Source organism: Triplophysa rosa, linkage group LG8, assembly GCF_024868665.1.
Source record: "Triplophysa rosa linkage group LG8, Trosa_1v2, whole genome shotgun sequence".
NCBI classification, from domain to species: Eukaryota; Metazoa; Chordata; class Actinopteri; order Cypriniformes; family Nemacheilidae; genus Triplophysa; species Triplophysa rosa.
Genome location: NC_079897.1, coordinates 25,191,690 through 25,202,999, shown reverse-complemented (window position 1 = coordinate 25,202,999; position 11,310 = coordinate 25,191,690). Strand labels below are relative to the sequence as shown.

Genomic DNA, 11,310 nt, shown 5'->3' with positions numbered 1-11,310 from the left:
CATAGTAGGAAAATGACAATGGTATTAAAAGTGCTCCAGAACTGATTGCCATCCAACACCCTTCAAAATATCTTCTTTTGTGTTCAACAGAACAAAAAATATATAATAAGTAAGTTTTCCTACTATGGTAGTCAATGGGGTCCAAATACTGGTTATAAGCATTCTTCCACATATCTTTTTCTGTGTTCATCAGAAAAAACAAATGTGTACAGATTTGGAACTCGTTATAATGACGGGTGGTCTATATCCCTAAATGTAAGAAATATATAAGAAATGTACTTACTGTGTATATATTGTCGTAATTTATAGACCGCCTGGACGTCCCCACCAAACTAACAGCTCCCACAATCTCTAGTGCAAATCCTCTAATCTCTCAGCATACACTCTGGTATTATGAAACCCCACATTGGCATTGAAAAGAGCATCTCACCAGCAGATGGCATGCGCTGTCAGGAGTCGTCCTACGGGGCGGTGTCCGGTTGACCTCAGAAAGTTCGGTCACTGGGCTAGATCGTTGGATTTTCATTCAGGTTGAACCAATAATTATATTTGCAATCACTTCACACAGAGACTTGCTAAAGGAGGTAAATCTGTAAAAGACCATCCACTGGCCCAACGGCGGAATCCAATGGTGTGGTTGAAGGGATCTCGTGTTCTGCTTCTCCTCAGCGATTTCTACATGAAGTTATTTAAAAAATGTTACAATTTAGTTCAATTTACGTGACTGTGGTTAAGACCGATCTGACTCCAATTTTATTATAATGCTAAATAAGTTATAGGACATTTCCAATGTATCTGATCATAGTTAATTTTATCTGTAAATCTTCATACTTTATATATATATATATATATATATTTAGTTATCCTTTCGTTTGGGACCTGCAGTCGCACAGAGTCTCACGCCGGCCGGATCGCGGATCTCACGGTCACAAAACTGTCAGATCTGACCTTTAGTCAGAGGTTGCCAGGTAAACTAATATCATTAAGTCTGGCCGTCAAATGCTTGCTCAGAAACATAACAATAGTTATTTTAGTCACGATCATGCAACTTGCTAAGACAGATAGATAGGTGGAAGTCTTACATGTGAGCTTTAATAAATATGCCCCATTCATATATTGTTGAAAATCAAAACTACATTCCATCCTATCCTGACATGTTGATTTTGCGGTAACAGAACAGGTTCCTTTCAAACTTATCCAAAAAATCCAAAAAAATTCAAAATCCAAACTTAATAGACAAAGATGATCAATATAATAATAATAAAAAACCACAAAGTTTATCATACCTGGCAAAATTGAGACACACCGTTGCAGTATGAGAAGTTCTGATTACAGAATGCTTCCCTGAGTCTTTTGCCTGTTCAACTTATATACCCAGATTCCAATGGTCAGTGAGAAACTTGGTTTGTTTGTTTCCTCGTGACTGAAGAGAGCGTCAAATGGGATCTCAATCTATCTGTAAACCAGATTCCCTGAGAAAGTCACACCTCTTAGAGAAGTGCAGGTTATGTCCTAAAGTTAAAAAGCTCTAATACACTCTTTGAAGGAACCAGACCCATTTACCCATCGCACCATGACCTCAAAAACAATACCAAACATGATGATCAAAACTTCATAACATGACAATAAATGATATAACAGTATGAAATGTGTAAGCACATTTCCAGTGGTCAGGGCCTGGTTGCATAAAGCACCTTAAGTTTTTCCCTTAAGTATGACACTTAAGGGGTGATTTTCCTTTACCAAAGACAATAGGAGAATAACTTAAGTAAAACTTAAGGTATACTTAAGGACACACTTAAGGGAAAATTACACTTAAGGTGCTTTATGCAACCGGGCCCAGGGCCTGAAGGGATGAAGGGGAGGGGAGAGGTGTGATAAGAAGAGGGGGTTCAGTTCCTGGGCATCAACAACCCCTGTTGGGAGGGCAGGATAATTTCCTCAGGATCTAGCAACAAATAGGGTTTTATTGTTGTGTGTCCCAGCGTCACAAACAAACTCAGTTCTTAGTACTTTTCCAGCTACCTTACAAATCGAATCACCATAGTAAATGGCTTCGGTTTAATAACAAATCATCAAAAGTTATCGTACAAACATAATATAACATAACCTAACAGCGAAAAGTCTTCACCATGAGGTTCGGCCTCGTTCAACATCTGAGTTCCCCTTTTATAGGGTCCCCGTACAAAGGAGTCATGTGCCCGGATATACATCCCTTGTTTGGTCACTACATCTCCTGACATACATTTCATACCTAATCATACCACAGCATCAGGGGCGGTTCTAGTGGGGGTCCAGAGGGAGCCAGTGCCCCTCAGCACACTTGGCCACCCCACTGGCCCCCCTAAATCTGGCATCGTTTCTGGAATTTTTTACCACAACCGAGCAATTTCGGGTGCAATGCACAGTTTGTCCTCCGAGTGGCAGTAATGATGCTTGTGTGCTTAAAGGAAGATTACGCAAGCAAGACGCAAACAATGTCGAGTCTGTGCGGCTTCAGCGAGATTACGTCTACATCATACAGGTAATGGAAATATTTTGGAAAAATATAATGAAAATGCATATCATGACACATCATATTAAAATACTGACCTATATTTTCCGGTGTTGCGCATGTTAAATCTACATATAAAGCAGTCGTGACTCGTGCCTATACAAAGAATCAGCTGCTGCCAGAGAACGTGTAACGCACTAAAGAAATTTTATTTGTTAATGAAATGAGATCAAACTTACATTTATTGGGGTGAATGTTTGATAAAATGCACTTTTGCCTTATAATTAAAATAAATGGTCTGTCATTCCCAAGGAATTAGCAGAGTTCAAGTAATCAATACAGTTTATTCTATACTGTCCTGTATATTACTTGTGGTGTATTTGAGAGTCCTCTTTTCATTTACACATTTTCATAATTTTCCCATTTGCAGTTAAAATGAAGAGAAAAAATCTTAAGGACATAATGTCCTTTTTTAATAAGAAAACTAAAGATAATAGTCAGTCAAGGCTGGAGAAAGAAGATGCTTCTGAAAAAGAGTCAGAAATGCACAAAAGCTTAGAGAATGAAGAAAGTTCAATAGAACAGAGGACCCATCAGCAAGGTGATTTAACATTAGTTGTGCAGAGAGACAACTTTTGTAACCCTGAAATTCCATGTGAAAAACCTGAGTTTTTACATGAGTATTTAGTTTACATGACATTCACATGAAAGTGTGCCAAAACCACATATATCACATGTGAAAAATTAGAAATTCATGTTTTTTTTCTTTGTGTGAAGGAAATACCTGATAATGTGACTCATGTTTAGATGACTGCTTAAGTTGATTTTTGGATATCTTGTTTGGGTAGTTTTTCATTCCTGTATGTACATTTAAGATGCTGAAAAGTGCCTAAATGTTATTATTGTTGTCATTGTTATTTTGACTATATACAATGTGTTGCGAAATAAATGACCATGGAACATTAATTTGAGCTGAACTTGTTTTATTAGCTTATTAGTTTACTTCTATAGAAAACAGTAATACATGACAGTGAAAAATGATGGAAAATGAATCATGACACATGTTAGTGTGCCCCCTAAAAGCATAAGTGGCCCCTGCCTGGCCCCCCCAGTTACAGTTGTCTAGAACCGCCACTGGACAGCATGCTATAGGAACAACACCTTTAACCACACTGGAAACATTTCGAGTTTGTGGCAGTTGACATTTATTTCCTCCCCATTTAAAAACATATACATGGGGAAGGCTTCACACCCTTTACATTTCTAACACCTAAGTTTAACTGTTGACCTCTTCACCCCTATTCTTAGTGGAGTGGAGGTGTCAAAACAACAGCCTGCAAATCTATATGTTGCAGAAGCATAAGCCGTTTTACCGAGTACAATTCAAATCAACAGCCAGCGCTAACTCCTCCGGCGAAACCGAGTTAAGCTCAGCTGTGGTCACTTCTGAAGTTGAACAAAGGTTATCATCTATGAATATTCCCCTTGCAAGCCTCAGCAATTTCTTATTGATACGTTCTTGCTGATGAATCAACCTTATCATTTCTGTATCTTTGGAAATCACTCGTTGATTTCCGACGGTTTTGTTCTACGCTTGGTCTTCTTCTCTTCCTTGATCCTGATTTTCTCCTGCTTTTTCTGGAGACCTTTAACAATCAAATCATGCATGTCATACTTTATGGGTTCACGGTGAAAGGACATATACAAACTCTTTCTCAGTCCCTTTTTAGCATGTGCATCAAACACAACAATATATATTGTCAGATTTTTTATATAAACATTATGTACACCACAGTGAAGGTAAAACATTCCATGTTAAACCAGGGCGTTTAAAGAAAAAAACATAATCATAAATGGGACCAGAAGGATTTTGTTATGTTACATTAAAACCCCTACCAGAACATGTGCAGACCATTTTCTTGCTGTGGGTTTAATCTTTTCAATGTTTTAAATTCTAAGGAGCCGTTAGATCAGTATTCTATAAACCTTGGAGATCATTTACTGTACGTTCATCTGGTGAAGGTTTTTTTCAATAAGAACCGGCTGGATGGACATTATCCTGCTTGTTGCACGGTTACTTGCCACGTGTGTAAATAATACATGTTACAGATTCGACCTGTTATGAGAAAAGAGACGACGGAATGATATATTAAACTACATGTCAGTTATTGATTGGAGGTCATCCAGAAGGTGACCCTCTTGAAAGTGAAGTGAAAGTGACCTATTAGTCACCAGTAGTTACCCGAAATGTGACCTCTGCATTTAACCCGTCCAGAGAGTAGTGAACACACGCACGTACACCCGGAGCAGTGGGCAGCTATCACTGCAGCGCCCCGGGAGCAAGTAGGGGTAAGGTGCCTTGCCTAACAACCTCAGTCGTTACCCGCCGGCCCTGGGAATCGAACCGGCAACCTTCTGGTCACGAGTCCGACGCTCTAACCATTAGGCCACAACTGCCCCTAAGACAAGAATATTGAAAGTCTGTTCGTCTTGGTTTATTGAGACAGTTAGATGTCATGCATTAGGCCGGCCGACACTCATTTTGAGAGTGGTGTACTGGGATCTGAATGTTATTTGTGATTGTATGTGGTTTGACTGTCAGATGTAAAACGGTCAGGAGTAAAACATTTACATGACACAATTTCACATTACTGCTTTTGATGCATTTTTCCAACAATGCTTTTAAGCAATTCATTCAATGTGAACAATCTGAACAATCACAGTTCTAGTTACTTAAACAAGAGTTTTATTTGATTGTTATTTTTTTCAAAGAGCTGAAACGCTTTAGGTAATGACATGGATATAGTACAACCTCGTGTCCAAACTCTGTGCTTATTTAAAGTCAGATGTAAAGGATACATTCATTATAAGATGATTTCAATAATAGAGTGAAAATGAACTCGTGCAGACAGTGAGCGGGTGTTCTGAGCCTTCATCAGCAGCTTAATATTTTTAAAGAGAGAGAGAGAGTTTGTATGTAAGAAACCATTGTATTACCATTATTTGTCATGGATCACAATTAATAAATGTTTATTGCTCAATATCTACATTATATCTAACAATATCCACATATCTAGGTTTAAACAAAATGGGTTAAGCTGTCACAGTGGCCGTTTAAAAGCTTATTAACCTTGACAATAATGAATTCACGAAACAGCTGAATTGTAAAGCTGGTTGGTTAAACATACCTTTTTTGTCCACATTTGAATGTCTTGTTCATGTCTGTTGGCAGACTAGAATGACCAGCAGTCCAGATAATATCAGATCGCATCTAAACACTTGCACTGAGTCCTAAAATACAACAAATGGTCACAACAGAGCCAGTTCAGTTCAAAAGTTTGCTTGTTCTAGATTGTCTGAAGTATGCTAGCAATCTTATATTCATTTGGTCACAAGTTCTTTGACAAAACATGCTGGTTTATTTTTTGTTTGTGTTGTGTGGCACCATAGTCTACCTTATTTTTTGCAACATTGAGAACTTCGTAACTTTCAGGATCTGAAATGGAAACAAGAGATAAAAACACATGCTTCTGACTTAATTTCCTCTTTACTCTCTAGAATATCTGATATCTGATAACATACTGTAGGTATAGTAGTCTAAAGTCGCATTCTCATAATCGTAGTCATAATTTGATGTCGGTGTCACATCCTCATCTTCACTGCCTGTTTAAACAAAAACATTTTCATTGGTTTTCACTGTATCTTGGAAAAAGGCTTTCATGCAATGTAAACTTAAAGCATGGGCAGTGCACACACCAATGTATGTAATGTGTGCGTTCTCTAGCTTAAGAATCATATTAAAACCTAACAATCAAAACTTTAGCTTCAGTTGGCCTATTGTATTAAACTATTTAGCCAATATTTATAATATAATTGTCTACTTCATATAAAGGATTTATATTACTTTCATTTTTTTCTTTTTTGTATTTCTGTAGCTATATTTTCTATGGCTGTTTATTTATTTATTGGCAATTTTATTACTACCACATATATGTTAAGGTTACGTTCAAAGTCTGCCTTTACTCAATATTCATTTTCTTAACTGTCATTTATAAAAAAGCAACAATGCGCATATACAAATATATACATATTTTCAATTGAATTTTATTTTGCATTTTTGGTAATGTGGGTGATTATTATTTTGTAGATATCATGAGCCATAAGAGCTGGGGTTAGTAATGTGATTTCCGGTAGCCAGAGGAGTTTATTTCTTGGAAGTCACAAGCTTCAAGCATCATAATTCGTGTGAACTTTTCCCTGCTATAACACTCCCAAGACCTTACGACTCGCAAATTCTTTCACTCCTTCTTCTCTGTGTTGTTTTCATTTAAAAAGAAAAGCTTTGCTCAAATTTGTCATTGCAAAACTTAATACTAGAATTAATACATTTCTCATAGGAAAAATGCCTGCGAACTTGATTCGTGTTTTCTTGTTACTTACTCGGGTTGCTATCTCAGGTGATCTGACACCGTCACCCTTAGATGTCAACTCTACCGTAAAGATGCATAACAGAAACCAAAGTGACAGCTACTTTGCCATTTTGCAAAGCTCGACAAGCTTAGGCATGATCTGGATTTGTTCTAGCCTTTGGTAGAATAAACTCAAGAGTGAGTTGTTGGCAAAAACAATGCTTTTTTTCCAGAAATATCCTACCCATGTGCCTTCTTTTGTTATTTAGAAACACTGCCTTGGGCTATAGTTTCTTGAGCCTTAGATAAGTTTGTGCATGTTTTTGGCTATATCACAGAACCGCATACACGAATTAATTTCCATTGCAAAACCTGGCCCGTGTTATACCCTTTAAAGCACATCTCCCCTTTTTAGTGCTGCTGGAATATTAGCCGCAGGATCACTGTGGATTTCATGAGGATAGGGTAAAGACATTTATTTATAAAATATCTCATGCTCAATGTTGCTGTGGAAATTCCCAGCAAATGCCATCTATGTGAGCAATGCCAGTCATGCCCCCCATCACAGATAAGGTTCAAATGATCCAGCATCAAGACTATAAATAGCACATTAATTTGTTAATTATATAAAACCAAGAAAGTATTGACTTTGGTTGTTTAGAAACTGAATTAGAGAAATGAAAATTGAAACAGGATTTGTTCTCAGACTTCAGTGCTTTCTTACCCATTTGTGCCATCATGTTTAGCTTGACTGAACAACCTAAACTAAATAGTTAATATATAGATAACCCAAAACTTTTTGAAGTTTAACCAAAGTAAAACAACTTTATCCTGTATATAGCAAGGCTGTAAAATGTATATTATTGCTTTGCTGAAGACAGCATACATGTATATCACAAACAGAAAAGGCTTTGAGATTCTTTTTTTTCTACTTTATTACTGTACCTGCGCTGGGTCTTCTGTGTGTCTTATACCACCTCAAACATGATCTATTCTAATCTACAGCAACACTGCAATGCACCAGACTGTTTGGCAGGGTAAGCGGTTGGATCTGTACTTACCACAGCTCAGGGGCAGCAGCAAAGCCCCAGTCACCCAGAGAGAAAGTAGTCGTGTGAACATGCTGGAGCGGGAAGGTTTTGGCATGCGTGTCTTTCTGTATCTACAGTATATGTGAGCACATGTGGAAGTGTAGGGGAGGGAGGCTAGATTTGGGAGGGACGCTTACAGGAAACGTTTCTGACAGTGCAAATGAACGCTAAATTTTCATTTGCATAACATTTCAAGGCAATGGCATGAACTTTTAGTTGAATTCCCATTTATATCTCTTGTTTTAAAATGAAGCAAAGCTATCAAAAGAAGACGTGATAAATGAATTGTTTATGGCTGTAAATAATGAAAAATGCTTTCCATACTTTAATGTTCACGCTTAGCAATGTTTCTTTACATATAGAAAGAGAAAGAGTGTTTTTTTACATTTTAAAACTCGCAGACTGACAAATCCAAACATGCACTAGACATTTATGAGTACTGTCATCATGACACTTTGTGCTCTTATGGACTGACAGTTATTGTGGATGCTGTCTTGCATGGCATTCAAAAACAATGTTTAGCTGGATAAAATCTTCATAACTGAGACATGAGTCAAATTATGAACTTGTGTCAAATTATAACAAGCCCTGCTGTTTTTAACAATCTGATACTGGTTCCAGGTCTGTGTTGACTGTTAAGTGTGAATCTCTCCACAAGATGGCGCTGTATACCGTTATTCCGTGCCGCTTAAAAAGGCATAAACAGCCTTTAACAGTAAAACAATGGATTTTTGTCATTTTCCTTTTAATAAGGCCATGAAGCAGAAAAAAGCCAGAAAAACATTCTTATTTGTAGTTTTACTGGTTGTGGTCATGTGGTCATAAAGCGTACAGTGAGGTCGAAAAGACCATGAGCCCACTCGGGAAAACGTTTTATTTATTGTAGGCTAAATGTTATAAGCCTAACAATAAGATGACAGTTAATTTCCTATGCGTGCAAAAAAATTTACGAACAAATATTTGTGTTTTCCCTGCTTTAATGACAGGACTGTACAGGCTTAAACAAAACGTATAAAAGTCCAATAAAATCCATAGTTTCCAGATTTTAATGCGTTTAGACACTACTGTATTAGTTCCTGTGATGCGTTTACTTTTATTATGATCTATTTTGATAATAGTGCACCTGGAAATTAAGGCATTACCACTTTACAAAATACAGTACAAACCAAACTGTTACATAAGAGTTGAGCGTTTTGGCATTGTTTTGTTTTCAGGAGCAGTACAACTGAACCTAATCTGCATAAATAATGATGCTCTGCTCTGTATTTAGCTGGTGTTGTTTTAGTTCCAACATAACTTTTCAACTTTTCAACTATATCGTTCTAAATGACTTTGAGTTCAGAACTGGGTGGAGCAGGAACATATCAGAACCTGCATCCAGAGAATTCTCACATATACAGGTCTTCAGTCTTCTCCTTGACTGATATATTATAATTAAGGGTGCTTATTGTGCTGCCTACTAAGAAATCAACAGGAGTTGATGTAATAAAAACATCTCTCAACAAAGAATGGCCTTGTATAGTGCATGGCATGTATTTAACTGCAAGCAAGTCCTCGTATATCTTCATTCGTTTCACATTAGACAGATGGGAGGATGAAAATGTGTGTGTCCCGGAGTCAGCATAGTTCATTAATGACACTTCTGTGTGCTGGAGTGACTCCGCCCCCTTTATGTTGCTCCTCCTCTTCTAGTCATTTGTCAGCAGTCTGTCTAGTGGGTTCATGCCTTATATGGCAAACTTGAAATCAACAGAAAGAGTGTTTGATCGGCTACAATCAATTGGAGCATTTTAGCTTCGTAATTTTTTACATTTATTAATTTACTATCAATCATTGAATTAATAACTTAAATAAATAAGCCCTTAGTTTAGTTCCAGCTTTTGCTTTCATTTTAATGCTCAATAGTATTACATTTATACTACAAACATATTTTTTTGTGTGTGTCGTTGTATTTGTTATTGTAGCTACCCACATGCGTACTGTCACCAATAATGTAGTTGCACTTTCTTGTAAACTATTCTAAACATACTGGACATTTTTTGTGCTAAATCTAAGGAAAGATTGAAAGAAAACATTTAAAAATGCTTAATACACACAAAACAAAGCAATAATACATTTTAATGACGCCCCCAACAGTCCTTCTGTAATGCCTTACAGGAACATATGGACAGGCTCAACAGCTGTAGGGTTCAGCCCTACTGGACTCTTGAGATTAATTACTGCCTAGAACCACCAATACATCCCTTTCCAAATGATCACCATGGAAACACTTCTTGTGAGGAATGAGGATGCAACACTATAATAATATTGTATTATGGAGTACGTTTATATGCAGTTGATTTTTGGACGCATTCGTTCAATGTCTTTAAGATTTTGGTGTGAGAAATAGCAATATTGTATCTCGGTTCTTCTGCGTGTGATTATGAGTACCTAACTGATGTAACAACAGATTCAGTTTTGACTAAAGCTTTGATGACGTATAAGTAAGCGCAGAAGTGAAACTTGCAAGAATGTCACCTGTCTGAAATGTGTTTAGAGGTACAATACTAAAAAAAAGAATCTTTATCATAATTAATAACATTTTTATAGGGAAGTTAAGGGAACAATATATGAAGAAATTCAGCTCTTTTTATAACTTTCTAAAAATAATTTTGATCAGAAATCATTACATTTAGCCTAAAAAATAATCAGGCTTTTTATCCTAAATACAATTCTTGCTTTTTGACAGTTTTTTTTGTCTCAAACGGTATCTGTAAATATTAGGACACTTCATAATTCTGCAGCTTTTGTATTTACATGAAATATTCAAGTTGGCTCAAATTACCCCAAATTCAATAGTTCGCGATGGCATGTGGGAGACATGCATTTTCGCATCACACAGACAAGCACTTGTTCAGGAAAGTGTTGTGAAGTTTTTTGTTGTTGTAAATTGTTTTGAAAGACGCTGTGGTCAGTCTTGCAGCGATAAAAACAGGCCTTTGACCTTTTAACCTGTTTCACCGTATGCACGAAAGCTGCATGACAGCAATACTGGGTTATTCACATCTTCACAACTGTCAGTTTCTGCTTTGCATAACTGTTGTCATATAAAGGTGTTGTTCCTGTGCAGTAGCAAGCTTAACAAACTGTGAATGTTGTAACGTGCAGTCTTTTTTATTCATGCCATTTATTGTAGTTTCATGGCAAATGTCAAGTGACCAGATGTAAATATGGGATTTTTGTATTAACTCTGGTTACCTAAATAGGCAATATTTAAATCTAATCTGTTATATTTAGCATCAAACTATAATGTTAAATTGATGTCTCTAAAATAATT

General features: G+C 36.8%; 1 long non-coding RNA gene across 2 annotated transcripts; it reads right to left on the bottom strand.

Moving 5' to 3' along the window:
- Nucleotides 1-3,460: 3,460 nt before the first annotated feature.
- On the bottom strand, nt 3,461-8,077 carry LOC130558097 (uncharacterized). 2 transcript variants are annotated; one of them, XR_008963392.1, is made up of 7 exons: nt 7,965-8,077; nt 6,077-6,157; nt 5,950-5,990; nt 5,683-5,785; nt 4,737-5,436; nt 4,481-4,610; nt 3,461-4,140 (listed from the first exon to the last, which is right to left on the bottom strand). It is a non-coding gene; the product is annotated as an uncharacterized LOC130558097 (long non-coding RNA). The 2 variants fall into 2 exon arrangements; XR_008963391.1 differs by having other exon boundaries at nt 3,461-4,610.
- Between the last annotated feature and the right edge of the window lie 3,233 nt (nt 8,078-11,310).